Genomic DNA, 22,957 nt, shown 5'->3' with positions numbered 1-22,957 from the left:
ACAGCCTATTTAGCTGTATGCTGACCCCCATTAAAGAAACCTAGCAGAGAAGGTACAGTAGGTGTGTGCATGTATGTATTTATGTGTGTAGAAATATATATGCATATTTATTATATTTGCATATATATATTTGTTAGCTGTGTACATGTTCAATGTATGTATACATGAGTATGTATGTATGTGTTATGCCTTAGTCAGACGGGCGTTTTTTCGCGCGATTTGCGGATCGCATGACGGATGTTCATCCGCAAATCGCGTGACCGGTGCGCGCAAGTCGCCCGCAAATCGCCCGAAAATCTGCTCCTAGCCGCGTTTCATTAGAAACGGGCCGGAGCTGTCCAGCGCATTGCATTCAATGGAGACGGCAATAGAGCCGCCTCCATTTAAAAGCAATACGCTGCAGGCGAGCCCGGGATGAATTGTCGGTAAGGGCTTAAATATATAAGCCCTTCCCTGCAATTCATCCTAAAATGTGTAAAAATAAAAAAAATATATATATACTGACCTGCTCCCGTCAGCCGGAGCTCCGTGCGGCCGTCCTGCAGTGGGTGTGAAGGGGGTGTGAGTCAGACCTGCCCTCTGATTGGCTCAGCGCTGAGCCAATCAGAGGCATGCCTCACTCACACCCATTCATGAATTCATGAATGGATGTGAGTCAGACCTGCCCCTGATTGGCTCAGCGCTGAGAGGCAGCAGTCACTCACCCATTCATGAATTCATGAATGGGTGTGTGAGTGAAATCGGCCTCTGATTGGTCAGGGCTGTGACCAATCAGAGGCAGATCATTCAGCAGGCGGGGATTTTAAAGCCCCGCCGGCTGAATAGTGCCGAGAAGCAGTTCAGGAGAACTGACAGCGGCCGCGGCTGGACTCCGGCTGCAGCGGAAAGGTGAGTATACAATTTTTTTTTTTATTTTAACACATTTTAGGATGAATTGCAGGGAAGGGCTTATATATTTAACCCCTTCCCGACAATTCACCCCGCGCACGCCGGCAGCCCATTGCTTTCAATGGAGCGGCTGTATTGCCGCTCCATTGAATTCAATGGGCAAACATCGTTCTTCTCTGCCACAGCTGTTACAGCTGTGGCAGAGAAGAATGATTTGTCTTCTATATGTTCTCAATGGGGTCGGCGCTGCTGCCGCCAGCCCCGTTGAGCGCATATACAGAAGAGAACAGGGATCGCAGATAGGTGCAATCTGCGATTTTTTTATTTTTTTTTTTTTTTTTTTTTTTGTTCTATAATTTATCGGACGAGCGCATAAAAAGCGCTCATGTGTCCGATACCATTGCAAAGCAATGGTTTTATAAAATCGCCGGACGCATGCGCATGCGCAAATCGCGGCTAAAAACGCCCGTCTGACTAAGGCCTTAGCGTGTACATATTTGTGAACATATTTATGTATGTGTGTATATTTATCTGTTTATATTCACATACATATCTATATACCCCGTTTCCCAGAAAATAGGACCTACCCCAAAAATAAGCCCTAGCATAAGTTTCCAGGATTTTTGAGAATGCAGCATGATTTTCAGGATTTTTGAGGATGCTTGAAATGTAAGCCCTACTCCAAAAACAAGCCCCAATTACAGTTAATCAACAAAGTCAATTTAAATAGTGTCCAGGCAGCTATACAAAAACAAGTAAAATCTTTTGGAGCAAAAGTTGATAAAAGACCCTGTGTTATTTTGGGGGAAATTGTATGTATGTATGTGTATGTGTGTGTGTATATATATATATATATATATATATATATTAGTGTGTGTGTATTGGCTGTGAACCTCTCCTGCATATGTCTCTGGGTAGCTGTAGAAGTTCTGATGTATTTTCTGCTGTAAAGTTTATTGTTCTTGCCAGCAAGAAATTGGCTACTACTCATGAGGTGCATCATATAAAAAGTTAGTGTTTTTTTAGCGCTCATTGACTTCTATGAGAAAGATCAAACAGACAGCTTCATAAAGGGATGCATAAACCTCTATAGGATAACATACTACTATGTTATGTCTGTGAAAAAACTTGTATGGAACTCATATAGTGCCGTTATACTGTCATACATGAGGCCTAATGGGTTACAGATTATTAAATGTTCTGGATTTCTTTTTGATCATAGAAAACTAAATACAATTCTGGGAGGGCTAAGTATTGCATGCTTTCAGTAGGCTTGGCTAAAATTTTCACTTCAAACAACATTTTATTTCTCCATCAAAAAGTAACAGTAATTTGGGAAATATATATTTTTGATGACAGACCTTTGCAACATAGACATGAAAAACATGCCTTTCTAGTGCCATCTATAAGTAGTAAACCTATAATTTAATGTCCGACCCAGTAGTCTTTTTGTCCTCTGTGACGTACATGTACATCACAGAGTTGCAAGTCGGGTATAAAGTGAGCTCAACAGCTGAACCTGCTGCCCACTTAACAGGTTCTGTCTGTTTGAAACAGCTGACACCACTTGCTAACTCCAATCGCAGCTGTTTGACAGCTTGCATAAACTGTCAATCCTGGGCGTGTCATATAAGAAGTCAGGAGGAGGGGATGTTTTTTCCTCCCTCTAACTCACCAATGGTTGCCATAGTAGTTCTTACTCTAGTGAAGGCTCACAGGGACATATTTAACCCTATTACGTCCTCTGACATTAAAATGGAGAACAATAAAAATACAATGTGCTGCAATACCGAAGTATTGCAGAATGTTATAGAAGTAATCAAATGATCACGCAGAGACTGAAAAAGTGTAACATTAAAGCCTAAAAAATGTTTTCAAATAAAAAATATATAGCAAACATTCAAAAAAAAAAAAACTTTTCCAATTTTCTGCACTAAATAATGTAAACTAGTAAATATTGCAGAAAAGAAAAAAAATATATAATGCCAGAATTACATTTGTTTTAGTCACCCTTCTCCCAATAAAAATTGATTAAAAAGTGTTCAAAAACCCTTATGTACCAAAAAATTGTAGCAATGCAAACTATAGTTTGCCCCACAAACAAGGCAGACTCACACACCCCCATCACAAATAAAATTTTATGGGGCACAGTAAATGATGAGAAACAGCAATTTTTTTTAAATAAAAGGGTTTTTATTTCCTTAATAATAGTAAAACAAAAAACTATGCCATTGTTAATGCAAACATCAATATTTGCTATACAATATGCTTTTTGGGGTCCAAATTCTTTGAGGATAAACTAAGCTCAGGAGATTAATATCAAACCAAACAGCATGGGATGTGATCCAAAGTAATCTGTTTATTGACTGACAAGCAACAGTTTTTATAGGGGCACATAATTTAATTACAATTATTACAATTCATTTGTTACCATTGGTCAAATAAACAAACAAAATATGAATATGCAAGATAAGGAATTTAACATCTAAAATACCAACCAAACGCACGCAGGCGAAGATTTGATCATACATTATTAACTTCTTGGAACAGTAAATCTAAATAATAAGTTGTTTAGAGAGAATATTTAGGAACATATGTGAACAGCTAGGAACATGCCAGTTTGACCTGCCAGCCAATCTAAATGCCATATAGGTATCTAGTGGAGCAAAAGCCTTAGTCATTCACTCAAGTCTTATTGACTAACTATTTAATATATATAATTTGCCGAGAAAGAGGACAAATGAATATAATGAAAAGAGGCATACACGATGGTTACTTGCTTACAAAATGGCTAAGCATAGGATAGAACGTGGAGTCATATCCATTTCACTAACACCATAAAAGCAAAAGATGATGCAATTGTGTTTTTTTTTTCCATTTCACCCTACTTAAAAATCTTTAAAACTCTCCAAGTATAGTACATTAAATGCTGACAAAGAAGGTATGGCTGAAAAAGAAGGTATGGCTCTTGAAAAGAGAGGATGAAAAAAGCAAAAACCTGACAAATGGCTGGTAGTTACAGTGTTAAGGAGTCTTAACTGAAAACTAGGTTTTGTTTCGCTGATAATTCGGTTGCTGTCATTTTTTGAGCCAGTTATCTTTCCTCTGGAGGAAAAATATTTTACATATTTTTTTTCCCCAAGATGCAATATCTGAAAGAGTCCAATTCAAATGCTTCCTAAATGAACAAATGCAGACATGTACCATCATTTATACTCACAGATTTTTGCCTTACTGTATTAAAGGGATTGTCTCGCGGCAGCAAGTGGGGTTATACACTTCTGTATGGCCATAATAATGCACTTTGTAATATACATCGTGCATTAAATATGAGCCATACAGAAGTTATTCACTTACCTTCCCTGCGCTGGCGTCCCCGTCTCCACGGCTCCGTCTAATTTCAGCGTCTAATCTCCCGATTAGACGCGCTTGCGCAGAAGGGTCTTCTGGCTTCTGTTCGGTCCGGCACGAGCGGTGTTCTGGCTCCGCCCCCTTCTACGCATCATCGCGTAGCTCTGCCCCATCATGTGTGCCGATTCCAGCCTCCTGATTGGCTGGAATCGGCACATGTGATGGGGCGGAGCTACGCATTGACGCGTAGAAGGGGCGGAGCCAGAACGCCGCTCGTGCCGGACCGAACAGAAGCCAGAAGACCCTTCTGCGCAAGCGCGTCTAATCGGGAGATTAGACGCTGAAATTAGACGGAGCCGTGGAGACGGGGACGCCAGCGCAGGGAAGGTAAGTGAATAACTTCTGTATGGCTCATATTTAATGCACGATGTATATTACAAAGTGCATTAATATGGCCATACAGAAGTGTATAACCCCACTTGCTGCCGCGAGACAACCCCTTTAAGTCTTGTGGTAACAAAAAAAAAGCCATCATCATGGAGAGCATGAAGCATGCTACATCATCATCTCCACGGGTCTATTATTAGTGTTAAATCGATGTAAATTATGGAAAACAAGCCTGAGGAGAAAAGGTTAATGCAAACATCTGCACCATTTATTGTGAATGTACTAATTCGCAAATTACTTTGTAATGAAAATATTCTCGATTCATGAATTTTATGTCATGAGAATAAATGCATCCCATTACTCAATGTACGTCATTATTATCTAGGTCCTGTCTCTAAAATAGGAGTTTGGTCATCATTCATTCACATGTTGCCTTTATCTAATTACCTCTGTTTAGCTGATATCAGGAGCTCATAATAATTTCATTTTTTACAGTGAGACACCATTTAGAAATAAAGTGTTGCTTTAGAAGATTAAGCACTTTCCTTCTGCACTAGAAATGATGAGCATAGAGTGGAGGTGCTGCGAGAAGAGTCAAGCATTCTCACTGAAAATAGGTCATTAATGTTTATTGTGAGAAACCCCTTATTAAAAATGTCTGCTGCAACTTACCTGTCTCTGGAGCTGCAGGCGGTAGCCGACACTACTTCCCATCTGCACTTTGCTCTTTTTCTCCTCCTGCTTGTCGCCATCCTCCTACTTCTGCTCACACACCGGTAGGGCAAACACGTGCTCCTAGCCATTATCTTAAAAAGCCAGCTGGCACTTTATAATTTTGGCTTCATCAATCCTGGCTCTCCCTTATTAGCCATTTTGACAAAGCCCCGGTACATCTTCTTTCCAATTTAGACTCTTGCTCTAACTATTCTGACCTCTCTTTTCCTCGACCTAGGCTACATTTCCTGTACTCTGCTTATTGCTTGTTGCCTGTCCCAACCACCCACCTGGATCTAGTTTCTGCTATTCTCCTACACACCTTTTAGCACCGCTCCTTGGCCCTCTGCTACGCTAGCAGCCATACATTTAGGACAATCTGTGCAAATAACAGCTTGGAGACCCTTCAGCAAAGACCATATCCTGCTTGGAGTAGTCAAGCGTGAACACCTGGGTATTCCAGGTGCTGCCTCCACAGCTAGTCTGCAGCCAAACCGATGTGTGGCAAAGTGGGTTCCCATCTGCCTGCTGATGACTGTTGTATAACATATCAAAATTGAAATATTAGTTTCCCTTTAAGTTCTCCATGTTGGCTATCTTGCTAGGAGAGTAAGTGCAGGGAGATAGGGACACAAAGAAGTAATCCTCCATAGTTTGTAGGATTGAAAATAAAAGCTCGTCAGAACTTTAAGATTCTCATGTTCACAACTTTTGTAGAAACCTTCTCTTCAAAGCTCAGTAGTTTTGCTAGAGACCTCTTTTTTCCGAATTCACTAACAGGAAGTTATCACCATTGACCTCGTTATCATTGTTTATCCTGTTACAGATACATTGGAGCTGCAGCCTGGTCATAGTCATTATATAGTATCTGCAAATCTGCTAGCTCCCATTACATTTGCTTCTGCTCTCCATCTGCAGAGATTGCTTGGTTGCAACAATCTGTAGCTCCCTCTTTGGGTAAGCTAGTGTACTCAAGTTATTTCGACAGTCTGTCTCTCAGTAGAGAGGGCTGCAATAATTTTAATCTGCACCTACTCTGTTACATATCAAAATAAATGCTGTGTGCAGCCTGCAAGTGAGTGGAACTAATAAACAGCATAGAGAACTCATTTGTTAAATTCTAGCTTAGAAACTTTAATATACAGACTGCTGTGCTTATCCTAAGAGATTTCTAAAAGGATGAGAAAAGCTGAGTACCATCACAACTTCTTGGTTAGAAATGAGCGAGCACCCAAGCTTTTCGTAAAATTCGAGAGCTCTACTGGAGTAACGAACCCCATTGACTACAATGGGAGACTCGAGCATTTTTGTATGTGGGACGCCGGGTCCCGAGCTTTTTTTTTCTAGGTTCGTCTCTCTCTCTCGACAGAAAATTTGACAATGACATGCGCTGCGTCGCGGCAGGGAGGGGAGGGGCCAAAACAGGCACGTCACAGCGGGGAGAGGCCAAAAACTGGGGCGGAGTCGAACACGGCTTGATGCTCGTTCGAGTAATGAGCACCATCGAGTACGCTAATACTCGAACGAGCATCAAGCTCGGCAGAGTATGTTCACTCAACTCTATTCTTGGTCGGTTCACTCCCTTTCACTTTTCGACAGCTGAAGGATGAATATAAGTGTATAAGTATATTGTTAAAGAATAAGACCTGCGCATATCTTGATGTGCAACCATGATGTCACGCTACGGACGGTCTGATGATTTAAAAGGAAAATTTCTTGAAATTCTGCAAGAATCGTTTTTGCAGAGTGGGCGATATTTTAGTCCTAAACCCATCAAAACAGGCAATTTCCAGCAAAACAAAATTTAACAACAAATAATCTTTTGAGCTGGCCGATCACAGACTGATCTCATCTGGAAAGAAAGCGGCCACGATTAAAATTTTTGTCCAACAGTTGTTAGCCCTCAAATGATCTGTTCTTGATAGAACAATCTCAGAATGCTCCTAAGAAGATTGTTCATCCTTCATCTGTTGTCTCTGAACATGTATGGCTTGTTTGAACATAGGTAATGGCCATTATGGACTAAAATATGTATGGCTGCATCGGTGTAAAGCTGTTTTACCAGATGTTTGTTTGTTCAAAGGTTGGTCAACCATCAACCTACTTCTGCCTGTTGTGTATGACCACCTCAACCTCAACATATCTTAGATTACCAAATTAAAAATAATCGACAACGCTACCCAAAAAGTTCCATTTGAAGGGGAACCTATTTTTATTTTTCCTTGAAATAGCCACTTCTCTTTCCGTGACTACTTCATTTGTATCTCTTACGACAAGAAAAAAGAACTCAAGAAGACCATTTTCCTTTTACATTACCTTGTCAAGAGTTTAACAATGACACTGCATTAAGTGACTCTCCAATTTCTCATGGCCTGCAGCTGTGACCAGGCACTGTCACCACTACTGACCATCAAGATATGTCTGGAAATGTATTTCTATTAGAAACAACAAACCACAAGTACTGTGTCTAACAATAGACTATACAGACTGTAGAGTGGAGCCTTGATTTATTCCATCTTTGACCACATGGTGATGCTGTTATTTTAGATATAAACTTCTTTTCTCAAATGCAGTTTTTTTTTTGTAGGATAATTTGTTTATCGGTGTGTTATTTTAATCTAATTTCATTCTTTTTTGTTACCCCATATTTTCTGTGCTTTTCAGCCTTAACAGCTTGTATGGCTCTAAGAAAATTAGTCTAAATTGTTCTTGGAGGCTTTACTTCACAATTACTTTTTTATTAAGAAGAAGAATAGTTATAGTGCAAGAACATTTGCAGCATAAGATTGTGTCAAAAGGATGAACTGCACTGCACCCAAGTACATTCACTTTTCTCTCTTTCTTAAATAGTTAACAACCATTCGTTATATGTGTGCAGTTATGGATTATGAAGTACAACAGAACATTAGCAAAACAGATTATTATAACTGATTACATGTAATGTGTCTAAACTACTGTATTAAACTGCAGTATTTAGCACACATAGAATTACGTGCATAAGCTAACAATCCTAAGGAGCTAACAGTCTTTGCAGAAATGTGGTCCTCAAGCAGTAATGCAATGTTCCAACATTATATCCAAACACAGTGTAGTCATTGATCACCATGTACATACTAAAAGAATATAGTACAAGCTCACAACTACAGAGAAATTGAGGAAAAGTGCATAATGAAATACACTTCCACCCCCCCATAGAGTCTGCTGCTTGGTACATTGTAATCTATGACTAGACAGCAACTATGTTTGTGTCACAATATTGCAATTAACTGTGGACCATAGTCAAAGATACGCTATCTTACCAAAGTAGTTGGACACCTGAACAAGAATCAAAAGTAATATTTATTTACATATGTTAATTATTTGTGGGGCCTCCTTTGGCCCTAATGACATCAGATACTCTCTTTGGCTTTGTTTTAATTAATGTCTGATATACTTCAGCTGGTATTTCCCTCTATTCACCCTGCAAATGTCTAATGAGTTCTCTCAAAGAAAATGGATACTATTCATATTTTCTGGCATGTCTACAATGGTGTGAGGAGCATCGTCATTGGATGGTTCAACATTGGAAGAACTTTCTATGGAGTTAGGAATAACACTACTTCATCTTCAAGTCAGATGAACGTACCTGGGTATGGAGGAGGCCTGGGGAATACCTGTTGCCTCAGTGTGTTGTGCCAAGTACGGTAAAGGTTCTATTGTGGTCTGGGGATGTTTTATGTGGCACAGTCTCGGTCCGTTGGTTGTAGTGGCAAGAGCTATGAACACCGAGGAATACCTTGACATTCTAGACAATAATGTGCTACCAGCAATGGGACAATACTCTGGGGATGGTCAGCAATACAACAAGACAACATGCTTTTCACAAATCCAACGCTGTTTTATATTGGATTGAGGGTATGGATATTCCACGGTGGGACTATTTTGACCTGAACCCTAATGAACATTTTTGGGATGAACTGGAATGTTGGGCCAGGAAATATGAGCAGCATCCATCTTCTGTGAGATAATTTGCCAGATGTTTGCAGGATGAATGGAGGGAAATCCCAGCTGAAGTGAATCAAATGATAGTGGAAAAATGCCATATAGAGAGTATCCAACGTCATTAGGGCCAAAGGGGGTCCCACTAAGTATCAACATATGGAATTAAATACTATTTTTAATTCTTGCTCAGGTGTCCAATCATTTTTGGTAGGATAGTGTACGAATGGGTGCCAAGCAAATCAGCCTCATTGTTACATAGCACCATGTCCAACACAACCTTTAATGTTATAACAGCAATACAAGTTGCTCTATAACCCCTATTTTAGCTAGGTTTAGAGGGTGTCCTTCCAACTTAGTATGCAAACGGGAGATGGAAAAATACCTCTGTAGCACCACCTACTAAAAAGGTAGCTCCCCTATAAGCCAATGTCCGACCTATTAACAGACCTTTCAACAAGACTAAGGTTAGCTTATAAGGAATTTACCTTCCAATAGTTGCGGCTACAGAGGCATTTTTCCAACTCCCGTTTGCATATCTTATTTTCCAGAGAAAGTTGCAGGGCCTTTAAGGCCTCATGTCCACGGGGAAAATCAGGCCCGCTACGGATTCTCCATGGAGAATCCGTAGCGGGTCCCTCCTGCCTCACGGACATGAGGCATAAAAATAAGAATAAACGTACCTCTCGCCCGCTCCGGATCCTTCCTTCGCCGTGGCATCATCTTCTCTGCGATCTTCTTTCTTCGGCCCAGCGGATGCACAGTATGACGTCGGTGACGTGCCCCGCGCATGCGCCGGCCTGAAGAAAAAAGATCCGGCCGCGACGGAGAGAAGATGGAGCCGTGGCGAAGGGAAGAACCGGAGCGGGTGAGTAAATTCCTATTTTGCCGTCCCCGCGGGAGACCCGCACGAAAATGGAGCATGGTCCAGATTTTTTCATGCTCCTTTTTTTTTTTTTAAATCACTTTTATTGACCATCCGCGGGTATTTATCTACCTGCGGGTGGTCAATGCATCCCTATGGGATGCGGATCCGCGGGCAGGAGAAGAGTTAAAATCCGCTGCGGATTTTAATTCTTCTTTTGCTCGTGGACATGAGGCCTAAGTCTCCCCACACTGTCTTGGAAGTCCTCAAAAGGAGAAACGGTATCCCTCTGGGCTTCCAACTCAAAAAATGGTGAAGTGAAGTGTCAGTCAAACAGCTGCCAAAGTCACATAGTGATAAGCCCACATTTACATGAATCAAAATTAATTTATTGCTAATATTTACTGTCAGAATCAATTAATTTCACAGCTGTCTCCATTACCTTTTATGCTTCTGTGCTTCTAGCCTGCACTAAATTAGTCCTCATTGCTAAAATAAATTTGATCAAATACTCATAGCAGAAGGTGAAGATGCCTGCAGGATATATACATAAGCAAATTTACATTACAGTGAAATTCCTGTAGAGTTGGTTTTTTTTTGCAAATTTTCATGCCAGTGTAAACTTTTTGAAATCACATATGAATAATAAATATTTCAACAATTTGAGTTTTTCGGATTAAAGCACTCCTTCGGTCCGGGACAAACCAAAATGACTTCTCTGATTACGAGCGGCACGCTGAGCACTGGTAGTGCATTGGAAGTCTAAGGCACTACACACTGCTTTGATTGGCCCCTGAGCACTGGCCAGTGTCTTAGACTAGCCATGCACTACTAGTATTCAGTATGCATCAGATAGGCAGAGAAGCGTTGTGGCCACCTTGGTTTTTCCCAGGCCGGATGATCACGTTAAGGTGGCTTAGGCAGTGCCAATCTTTAACTATTTTTGGCAATGCTGCTCAGCACTACTTAACTGTATAATGTGAGTGTGTCTTGTCATTCCATAGGGTAGCTTACTGCATTCTTTCAGTAAACACCACTACGTAAACTTCAGGGTATGTCTAGTTTATCTATCAATTCTATAGTGCGAGAATAGTTTCTGCTGGGTTCTAAGGGTTAAAATGTAAATACAAAACATATTCAAGCAGGTACATTTGAAAGAGAATATCGAAATCCCAAAGCCATGCAGGTGTGAAGTCAACATACAGACTGCGCAAACCATCAGTCACTTGTTTTCCATCACTGTGTGTCTCTTGTGTTGTCTTAATTTATACACACTAGTTATTGACTCCCGTAGAGAGACCTGTATAAATTCTGAAGAAGTAAAATCAATATCTGTGTTATAGTCATAGGAAAAATGACAGGTCATGGAGCAACAATGGATGGCTCAGCTTGACTACCTGACCAGATGCTGCTCAGACATGATCGGGAGGCATCTGTTTTTTGTGCTGTGATAGCGCCAGGACTACAGATGAGCATTCTGGCTGGAAATTGAAGAAAGAGCCACATTAATTAAATGCAATGGCACTTAAGGTCCTGATGTATGGCAAAAGAAGGCACTTATCTCGAATCAGGCAGTGCTTGAAAAGTTCATTATTGCTAATACATACATAAATACACAGAACGTACATAATAACATACGCCACATTTTCTGCTGCTTGTGAAATAATGAAAAGGCCTATGTCATTGTGGATTCCTTTGACTACATTGAGAAAGGAAAATTTGTCTCTAATTCATATTTAATGTGCACTTTGATATTTTTTTTCTACACAATCCACTATTTCTTTTAGATGTGGATAGTAATTGAATGTAATTACTATAAATGTAAAGTATAAATAATCAGAAACACATTAAAAGTAAGATGTTTTTCATCATTTCGTCATAACTTGAAAATATTGGTGTTGTCTGTGTCTCTTCTATTATCTGTAGTATCTGTGTCAATAATAATCTTTGCCCATCTTTGATTAAAAAAAAAAATTATATTTTCATACACCCATTAGGGATTTCTAAGTTAGAAAAGATGCCATCGCAGAGAAAGGCTATAAAGAGTGTCTTTAAGGGTACAGTCACATGTGGCGGATTTGGATGCGCCAAAATCCACATCATATTTTGTGCTGTAGACATTGGTGCGGATCCATATTAAAATCCACACCATTTGGGGCAGATTTTGAAACTGATCCACAGCCAACCTCTTCTTTTCAGTTGAAGGAGGGAAGTCTGCTACAAATCCAAGGAAAGACTAGAAGCAATGGGATGAAACTGAAAGGGAGGAGACACAGATTAGATATTAGAAAAAGCTTTCTAACAGTGATGGTGATCAACGAGTGGAACAGGTTACCAGATGAGGTGGTGAGTTCTTCTTCATTGGAAGTGTTCAAACGGAGGCTGGACAGACATCTGTCTGGGATGATTTAGTGATCCTGCATTGAGCAGGGGGGTTGGACCAGATGACCCAGAGGTGCCTTCCAACTCTACCATTCTATGATTCTATGAGATCCAGCTCAAAATCCACACCAATGGTGCAATTTTGTGATATGGAAGTTAACATGACTTTTGGTACCAATTTTCCACTGCAGAAAATGTGCACCAATTTTGCTACGTGTACCCTTCCTCTGGAAGACCCAGTAAATCTGTGTATTACTTAGACAACTCATTGCCTCCCTCAGAATTGTACAATCTTTCATTTTCCCTGTAATGATGCTGCAGGTAAATTGAGCACTGTCCCACCACAGCTGATTACCCTGTGATCAAGGTCGGGGCACCTTTCTAACAAAAAGGTCTTTCCAAGGTGGAAATCCACTTAAAAATTATGCTTTCAAAAAGTAATCATGAAAATGGCATGAAAGTCCACGTCAAAATCCGAATGTTACAGATGTGGATTTTATGTTGATTTTTCCACGGGATGGAAAATATTCTGGTATATGTAAAAGCAACCTAAGCCTCCATGGCCCAAGTACACTCTTATGCGTAATTGGTACCTCTTTACAGAACTAACGTACTTTGATAACCAGATGATAACCAGATCTCTCAGATTACACCTTACATACAAGGGTAGGTTCCCACGTAGCACTTTTGCTGCATTTCCACCATGAAATGTTGACATATTTTTGTACAAATGGACAGAAAATATACAGTATTTCTATAATATCTACAATCTTTTGAAACAGAAATGTACCAAGTGTGAAAATAACCATTTTTATAACCAAATGTGAAAAAAATTACAATTACACACGAGACTGCAAGTTAATGGCTACTATCCCCATTGGTCTACATACACCATAAATATGGTCTATGCTTGCTGAAATGTTTGGATAATGCACCTTAGACAGTCTCCATACAGTGCAGTTTAACTCTAATGAAGACATTATATCCTCTATGCATATTTTAGTGGAAAAACCTGTCATCTACAATCTGAAGCTCCTAATATACTGATTATGATAAATAGCAGTTTCATGATAGGATGTGCTGTGCTTAGCAGATTAGATGAAAAGTTAAACGCATGCATTAATGATTATTAGAACAATATGTTCTTATTAAAGAGTTTTTTACCAGTTTTTTTTTTTTTTTAAAGGACACCCTAATTCCAGTTTGTAAAGTTTTCATATGAACAAGGCAGTTGTTTATTTGATTATGGCAACCTGCTCTTTTTATGGCCTTCAATAATTTATTTTAGGATATTTTAACAAGAAAATGTGTGGAGATGCATATCTCATTTCCCACACACGACACAGAGCCACATGTCAGCATATGCTGTCAACTTATAAATAAGTAACAACAATAAGTGATAGGATTGGAGGCTGCTGCAATAACTCAGGAATTGCAAATGGGCTTCATACATTTTTAATGAAATGACCTCAAATTGTCACTTTTCCATCCCGTGAAATCAGTGACTTTATAGTAATACTACAAATTGCCCAAAAGTTTCCTCGCAGCAAGAAAAGTTCCTACATTTGTACAAAATTGCCAATGCCCCCTTTCAAAGTTCAAAGGTAAACATCTATATAAGTTTAGAAACAGATAAACTGTAATCTCCAATTTATAATAAAATGATTGCGCTTAAGTAGCAGTAAGATGGTCTTCTTTGTGACAGCGTATACTCTTTATTCCGAAAGTCTTCAGACCCTTTCTCTTTTTTACATTTTGTTATGCTGTGGTCTTGTGCAATTTAAAAAAAAAAACAAGCTTTCCCCATCATTCTGCACTCAGTGCCCCATAGTAAGAAAATGAAAACAGAATGTTAGAAATCTTGTAGATTTATTAAAAGCTAACCTTATGCATTGACATAAGTATTCACACCCTGTACTCAGTACTTAGTCGAAGCAACTTTGGCAGCGATAACAGTCTACAGTCTTCTTCGATATGATGCCACAAGGTTTGCACACCTGGTTTGGGGGATTTTCTGCCATTCTTCTCTATAAATCCTTTCAAGCTCCATGAGGTTAGACGGGGACTGTCTGTGGACAGCCATTTACAGGTCTGTTCAGAGATATTTGATTGGCTTCAACTCAGGACTCTGGCTGGACCACCCAAGCACATTTACAGAGTTGTCCCTAAGCCACTCCTGTGTTGGCTGTATGACTGTGTGCTTAGGGTAGTTGTCTTGTTGAAAGGTGAACCTTCTGCTCAGTCTGAGGTCCCTTGCGTTTTTAATAAAAATATCTCTTTACTTTGCTACATTAAGCTTTCCATCAACCCTGACCAGGCTTCCTGTTCCAAAGTTCATTCATGGTTTCATCAGACCAGAGAATTTTAATTCTCACAGTCTGAGAGTCCTTTAGGTGCGTTTTGGCAGAGTTCAGACATTCATGAGTCTTTTACTGAGGAGAAGTTTCATTCTGGACACTGCTATAAAGCACAGATTGATGGAGTGCTGCAGGGATGAGTGACCTTCTGGAAGGTCTTTCGAGTTCAGTCAGACTAACCATTGGGTTCTTGGTCACCTCTCTTACCAAAGCCCTTCCACCCTCATTACTTAATTTGGTGGGTCGGCCAACTTTTGGTAGAGTCCTAGTTGTTCCAAACTTCTTCCATTTAACGACTATGGAGGTCACTGTACTCTTGGGAATTTTCAGTGCAGCAAAATGTTTTTTGCTTTCTCCAGATCTGTGCCTCCACACAACCCTGTTTCTGAGCTCTACAGGCGGTTGTTTCCTTCTCATGGCTTGGCTTTGGCAAGGATATGCATTGGGAGCTGTGATACCTTATATAGACAAGGTCTTTTAAAATAATGTCCAATCAACTGAGTTTATCACAGGGGAACTTGAAGATGAACAAGATAAATGAAGCCTCCAGAGCTAAATTTCAGGTCTCATACCAAAGGGTTACACTCGTGTAATAGCAGCCTAACGCTGTAGTTTCTCATATAGATCCTTTGAGTGGCATATTCTGCCCGTACTAGATGGATCTCATTGATTTTCAATGTGGTCTATTGGGTTTGTTTGTATTTTTTGCTGTTTTGATGGGAAAACTACATACCTAAGTAATAAAGTCCATATAAAAGACAGATATTAAATTATAAGTAAAACTTGATTACATTTACTTCTGCAAAATGTGCTCATTCAGGTTCTTGGGCACAGCCTTTGTGGTTTCCCACATAGTGTTTTTTTCCTAACATTTTTGGTACATTTCTTGCAGCACCCGCCCCCCCCAAAGCAAAACACACACATGTTAGCTGTAGGTCAATAGATATACATCAAATATAGTACCAACATTGTTTTATGGCCATTTTCCCCTCACTTTGGGTGCATTTTTGTGTCCACGGTACTTTTTTCCAAATGCAGCATGCTCTAGGTTTAAAGTTTAGAACATTTTACAGGAAAAAATAGATGCCTGAATAAAAAGACCCTGCATGTATGTATAAGCAAAATTGCTACCCAAAAACACTTCTAAAAAAAACCATCAAATTCATGTTTTTTGTTTTTTTTTTGAAGCCTCAAAAAGTGCAACAGAAAGGTAAGGTAAATCTAGAAGTGTTAGACATTACTGCTATTAACCTGCAGCGTAATGTCTCTCAGTTCATTAACCTTTAAAAAAACCTCTGGTACATGTGCAATCATGTAATTACAGCATAAATGATTTGGAAAAATATGCTTGATTTTTGTTAACCTCCAGTGTCTGTTCATTGCTTCACATACTGTAGGTCACTTGATTTCCAGATTCAGTAATTTTACAGTATTATTTTCTTGTATTTCAAAGAGTCTTCTGACAAACTTAAATGTTATAGTGGCCCACTTTTTGGTGACCACACATTAACTTAACCTCTGTAAATGCTCCAAACTGGTCTTAAAGAAAAACATATATTTTTTCACTAATTACAACCAGATACTGAAATATATTCTTTTTCTGCAAATTTTTTAAGAATCTATTTTCTGCAGGGAGGGGAGGAGGTAAGCTGTGACCATCAACTATTTTATCTATTTATAGGTGTTATCTTTCATTGTAAACCTGTGTGTGATGATAATGAGAAGACTGCTGAAAAATGATCCATGAAGAACAAGATTTTCTGTTTAAATTTCGATAGTGACATGGAGATTGATTTTTTTTACACTCATGCATGCCTTTCAACCCTTTCCTTACATGTGCCATACAGGTAAGCGGATATTGAGTGTCAGTGCATTGAGCAGACTCGAGAGCTGTGCCCACTCCATGTGTGGCAGATGCCGACTGTCTTTGAAAACTCACACCTCGCCTTAACGGCCAAGATCAGAGATAACTCCGAACCCAGCTGTTTAGCCATTTAGATGCTGCTGTCAGTACTGACAGTAACATTTCAATGGCTTAACAGAGGGAGGGGTCTCACTCTGTCTCAGGAAAGCCCACCTCTGAACAGACCACAGTGTGCTGATCAGTTACCATGGCATCCTGGTTCTAGTGAAGATGACCAGGCCTGCCATGGATTTCTTCCTATTAGATCCTGAGTGTAAAAGGGCTTAGTAGGAAGACATTGAATGTACAATATACTGCAATAGTTTAGTATTGCAGTACGTTGTACCTGCAATCATATGACAAACCTAAGTAAACATAAGATTAATAAATTTTTTTAAAATTTTTAGCAAATTTAATAAACCTTTTTCACAGTTGTCGAATCAAAAAAGAATTAAAAAATTGGTATTGCAGTATCTGCAAAAGTCCTATTTATTAAAATATGACATTATTATCCCACATGGTGAGCGCAGTCAGAAAATTAAAAACGCAATGCCATAATTGGGGCTATGTCATCAGAAAAATATTTTTTTTTTTTTTTTTTTTAAGTAGAGATGACAAAATGAAAACCAGAAAAAATTGGAAAAAGCGCTGTGACAGGAAGAGATTAGTCGTGAGTGGCGAGTTCTCTTTGTACACCATGACAGAATTGTTGGGTTTTACTTCTGCTTGGAAACAATGGGGCAGATTTACTTTTGAAAGTGCACCAGAAAACTGTCTTACATGCTTACACAATTTCATGACCTGTTTTAGCTGCTTAGTTTTTTTATTTTTTTGGCTTGAAGGCGGTGACTTTGCAGAAAGTAGTCATTGCCTCAATGTCATAAAATACAACAAACTTTGGCACAAAAACTGGCATAAAAATAATCCAACTAATAGGTGGTATAAACTTAGACTAAACAGTCTAAGGGCTCGTTCAGACGAGTGCTGTTTTTGCATTCTATAGCTGCATGAAAAGATTGTGGCTATAGTGCTGTAAACATCCCTGAATGGGCTACTTCAAGTAGCCCGTTCACACGATCCGAGGTGTGTGTTGCGTGCTTCCAAGGCTCCCATAGGAGCCAGAAGAAAGCATGGAGCAAAGATAAGACATGTCCTATCTTTGCCCTCGCCTCGCATGTCCTATCTGTTGTTAGGCGCGCTGATTCAGCGTGCCTAACATTGTCTCATGTGAACGCTTCTATAGGAACCTATTGGAAGCGTGTTCTGTGCACTGCTAACAGCGCAAGAACAGCGCTCGTCTGAACGAAGCCTAAAGATGTGCTAGATTTATCGTACATGTTCTTGAAAACCTACATGAGCTGGAATAGGTTTTTGCTATAATCTACACAAGTTTCTGACATAGAATATAGTAAATGTGATGGGCGTTTGAAAACGTGGTGTGGTACGACTTTTGGTTGCCCGAATACTGGTTCCCAGGGCTTCATTAATAGGCTCCGTAGCTGGTTTATGGCAGAGTTCAACTCATATGCCAACCATCCATTTGTTCATATTCTATTTCAGATGGTGTAGAAATAATTAAACAATAAGATTGATACTGCTGCGGACTTCAGGTATATAATCTTACTTAGTTGCCGTTTATTTATTGGTTTTGACATTCATTCACTCAATCACAAACAGTTTACTTATATATCTTTATTCATTCACTCTCTTTTTATTCCCTCACTCATATTGCTCACTGGTAGACATGAGCGAGCGAACTCGCTAAGCAAACTACTCAAGCGAGTAGTGCCTTATGCGGGTACCTGCCCGCTCGTCTCTAAAGATTCGGAGTGGCGGGGGAGAGCGGGGAGGAACAGGGGGGGGGGGGGGGAGGAGATCTCTCTCTCACTCTCTTCCCCCCGCTCACCCCCGCAACTCACCGCTCTTCCCCGCCAGCATCCGAATCTTTAGCGACGAGCGGGCAGGTACTTGCATAAGGCACTACTCGCTTGAGTAGTTTGCCTTAGCGAGTACGCTCGCTTATCTCTACTCACTGGTCTTTATTAATTTACTGTTTATTACTTCCCTCAATCTTTATTCACTCACTGATTTAGTTTTTACTCACTGAGGGCGGTTTCAGATGGCCATATGCGCAACTATGCTTGCCGCTATGAATACGGTTTTTCTTTTCCTCCGGCCATTCAAACTCTGCATCATAGCACATGAGTTTGAAAAAAGACGTGGGAAGATAGGTCCTGCTCTATCTTTTCTTGGGCGTGAAAAGAGTTAGTGAAAGCAAAACCATTGAAATCAATGGTTTTGTATCATCCCGTTATGTGGCCGTGATTCTCACGGACGCATAATGGAACTAAAAAACGTTCATCTGTTTAAACCCTAAGGACGCTATTAAACTAGCACTGTTAACCCTTTCCAATCCACTGTCTGACATCTGAAGACATTCTGGTTGAAGGCTGTACAGCGTCGATGTCGGAAGACATCCAGCAGAGTATTCTTACTGTATATTACTGGCTGCTCTGTTGTCAGGGGCCTCTCCAGCATGTCCCATACTGCAGTACTGGTTCTAGCCAGCAGATGGCCCCATTGTAGAATGGCAGAAAGAGAAAGCCCCCTAGGAAACCCTGAATCCAAAATCGGATTGCAAAGGGTTAATGCTGGACTTGCAAGTGCAGCCAGGCAAGTATCTGCAAAACGTGAGTACTACTAGAGTCTGCTGGTGCTTGTGTAGTTGGACTCTGATACCCACTAACTTATTAAATCTTTGTTTACTCGAATCACTGAGTCATTTACACTTTATTCACTTGTGCACTCTTTACTTGCTCACTCTTCAATCATTTGTTCATTCATTAATTCATTCTCTTGCTCTGCTATCTAATTTATTATATATACTTTAGTTTTACAAACCCGAATGTGGTGCCTCTGCCTTAAACAATTCAGTTAAATTAAATGCCAGTTAATGTTTCTCTGCCAGTGAGAGAAAATGTGTTTGGCACTGTGAAGACTATATGAATCCAAGGCAGCGTGCCCTTAAATAACTAGAAAGTTGTCAAGTAATCCACTAAACTTTCTTAAAAGCAACTCGGAACTCCTTAAGTGAGGCTTACAAATGACATTGGCTCTTATACGTAAACCAGCAAGGAGGTCTTTCTTTACTTCTTTAGCACCAGTGATCACATAACCATGTGTTCTTCTGCTGAACATCCTCTGTACTGCCAGCTTGTATGCCACTGTGAAGTAGTATTTCGAAAACATTATACAGATGAAAGCGTCTATGGTAGATAGAAAAACAGATGGCTTCCTGGACTCAGAAGAGATTAGCTCTTTATAAGATCTATTTACAATTCCCACTAAGGGTAAATGCTCAGAAAAATAAAATCCACTCCAAATCTCATCTACTCTCATCAACTAGTTTCACCATCTAAGTTTAAAGCAACTATGTCAATACCAAGAAGTCTGCACAATAATAACCCATCTCAAAAACAGCTTTTTAGATCAATTTCGTAACTTTGAAACCCGTTGCAAATATAGATTCTTGCCTTTTTCAGCATTCTACACTATGACATTTACTGGAAAAAACATCTAAAATAGTAGGCTTCCAAAAGGAATTATCTCTCCAATGGAATCATTTACCAAGACATTTGTTTTTACTTCATTTAAAACAGACCTATGAGCTAAATATACTGTACTATGGAAAAAGTTATGAGTCTACTGTACTTTCCCCACCTTTTGTGCTATTTTGGCTAATAGGAATTGGGATCTGTAGCTATAATATGCTGCCCTAACATCATGTCTCCTTTAACATTAAACAGAAATGCAATGTAGTTTTTTTTGTTGAAGACCCAGAATACAAAAAGAGTGGACACTCAATTGAAAAATGTATTGGCAAAAGATCTTGTATGTTTAAAGTAAAATCAAAGTTTTTGAGCAGATTGAGCGATATAAAAGGATTTTTTTTATTTTAGCATTCTGTAAAATATGGGAAAAACCCAGCATAAGCATTTTAAACATCTACATGTTTCAAGCAGACCTTTATGCCATGACTAAGAGCTTCTGCTTGAAACATGTAGGCATTTAAAATAGTCATGTAGGAAATTTTATCCATGCTTAATATTTTTATACCACCCAAGCTGCTGGAAACTTCTATTTTTATTCTATGTTTACTGGATTTCTGCCTCCATGCGCTTGGTGGATGGAATAGCAAGGCTGGGTGGGATGATCATTTCTCAAGTCCAGTGTCTTGTATGTTTGAAATAGGAGATATCTGAATGTGCTATTTAACAGCATTTTCCCACAATAAGGGCACCTTCACACAGGGGCTGCGATTTTCGGCCGCCTGCATCATGGCTGAAAATCGTATCAACGAGAGGCATCCATGACCAAGTTGTGGCTGCATCTCCCATTTTCACACCCATTCAGAAGACCGGGATGCGGCGTATATGTGTCACAGCCCGGAATACCGTCAGCCAGGGGAAGAGAGTTTAGCTCTGCTAAACTCCCTCCCCCTCTCCACCCCTTGCCGGCTGCTGGCAAAGGGAGGTGGTTGGACAAGCCGGGAGCTTAGCAGAGCTAGTGTGCTAAACTCCCTCCCCTTGCCTCCCCAGCCTATGGGAGCTGCCAGCAAGGGGAGGGGGGGGGGAACTTTAGCAATGTCAGTCGCTGCTAAACTCCCTCCCACCTCCCTTTTCCAACAGATCTCATAGGCTCCCATAGGAGTCTATGTGATAAAAATGTCAGGGAGGCGTTACTCGTGCGGACTTGGAGCTATCAACTCTTTGTGTAGTTACTCTAAATAAGAGTAGGAGTACTAAGAAAATAAGTAAATCAATTGGACTCACCCGGTGCCTGGCGAGCACCCCTGTGCAGAGGTCTCACCAGCACCTCCACATCCTCGTCGGCTTTTAGATAATCTGGTGTGTCCGTTCGGCTGCTGGGCTCCTGTGTCCTGCTGGCTAGCAGGACCCACTCGAAGTATCTACGTATAGGGACTTAGTAAAAAGAAAAAAGAAAAAAAGAAAAAGCCCGCGCCCTTCGGGACCTAAACACCAGGGTCGGGCTACAGACACCACTAGTTTCAAAACTTTATTCTAAAAATCCTCCTTATATTTTTAGAATAAAGTTTTGAAACTAGTGGTGTCTGTAGCCCGACCCTGGTGTTTAGGTCCCGAAGGGCGCGGGCTTTTTCTTTTCTTTTTACTAAGTCCCTATACGAAGATAGGAGTCTATGTGACTGGCTGGCATATTCCGGTAAATGATAGGTCAAGACCTATCTTTTCTGGCCAGCCAACTTTACACACCAAAAAATAGCCCATCTGAACAAATGCATTGATACCCAATGTTTTAGATGGTCGCGATTTTTGGCCGGCATTTCATCACGCCAAAATAGCCATGATAAAACGCTCATGTGAAGGCAGCCTAACTTTTATGGCATATGTATTGAACAATTTGGCCCCCCACCAGACATATATCATAGAAAAAGAAGCCAACCATGTATCACATGATAATGCAGGGCAAGCCCAATCACCACATCCACCAATAGCATGCAGAGAACCAGATTGTAATGAGGGTCCTAAGTGTTCAGTGCAGACTAATGTGCAGCCACTCAACTCAACCCAAGATTGGGGGAGGGGTGACTGCAGACAACATAGTCTACACATGTGAACTAATACCAAACCAGGCATAAGAACAGTGGATTGGCACTCACTCTGATCAGATGGTAAATGTTTGAAGTATAGATTTACCTTAAGTGTTATAGGTTAAGAGTCTCTTTAATAACTTGACCTTCAAAAGAAGTAGTTACTATGAAGGACTAGAAAATGGACTGAAGAATACACTATGTATAACTTGAATGTATTGGAGTCTTTTTAAAAAGAAAATATATATATAATACATTCTGTCATTGAGTTGAATCAGCCCAACTGACCACACATATTTTTTCAACCTATAGTACCATGAGACTATTAACCCCTTTAGTGGCACGCCCGGAAAATCTCCTGGGATTGCTGCATTGACCATGCAGTTAAACTCCGGAAGATTTCTGTGGACAGCTCTAGTGCTGAAATACTGGCCAGGGCACACAGTTATTGTGCCACTGTACATGTTTGCCACTTTGAATTATCACAGGAAAATCTCCGGGGC

The 22,957-nt window shown here is 40.1% G+C and overlaps 1 protein-coding gene across 1 annotated transcript in view; it reads left to right on the top strand.

The window, feature by feature from the left end:
- Positions 1-22,957, top strand: part of AGBL1 (AGBL carboxypeptidase 1) — a 602,072-nt gene that overhangs the window by 54,388 nt on the left and 524,727 nt on the right. The window lies entirely within an intron of this gene.

The sequence above is a fragment of the Eleutherodactylus coqui genome, chromosome 2 (assembly GCF_035609145.1).
Source record: "Eleutherodactylus coqui strain aEleCoq1 chromosome 2, aEleCoq1.hap1, whole genome shotgun sequence".
Classification (NCBI taxonomy): Eukaryota; Metazoa; Chordata; class Amphibia; order Anura; family Eleutherodactylidae; genus Eleutherodactylus; species Eleutherodactylus coqui.
The sequence above is the reverse complement of the archived record's forward strand: the minus strand, read 5'-3'. Positions and strand labels throughout refer to the sequence as shown.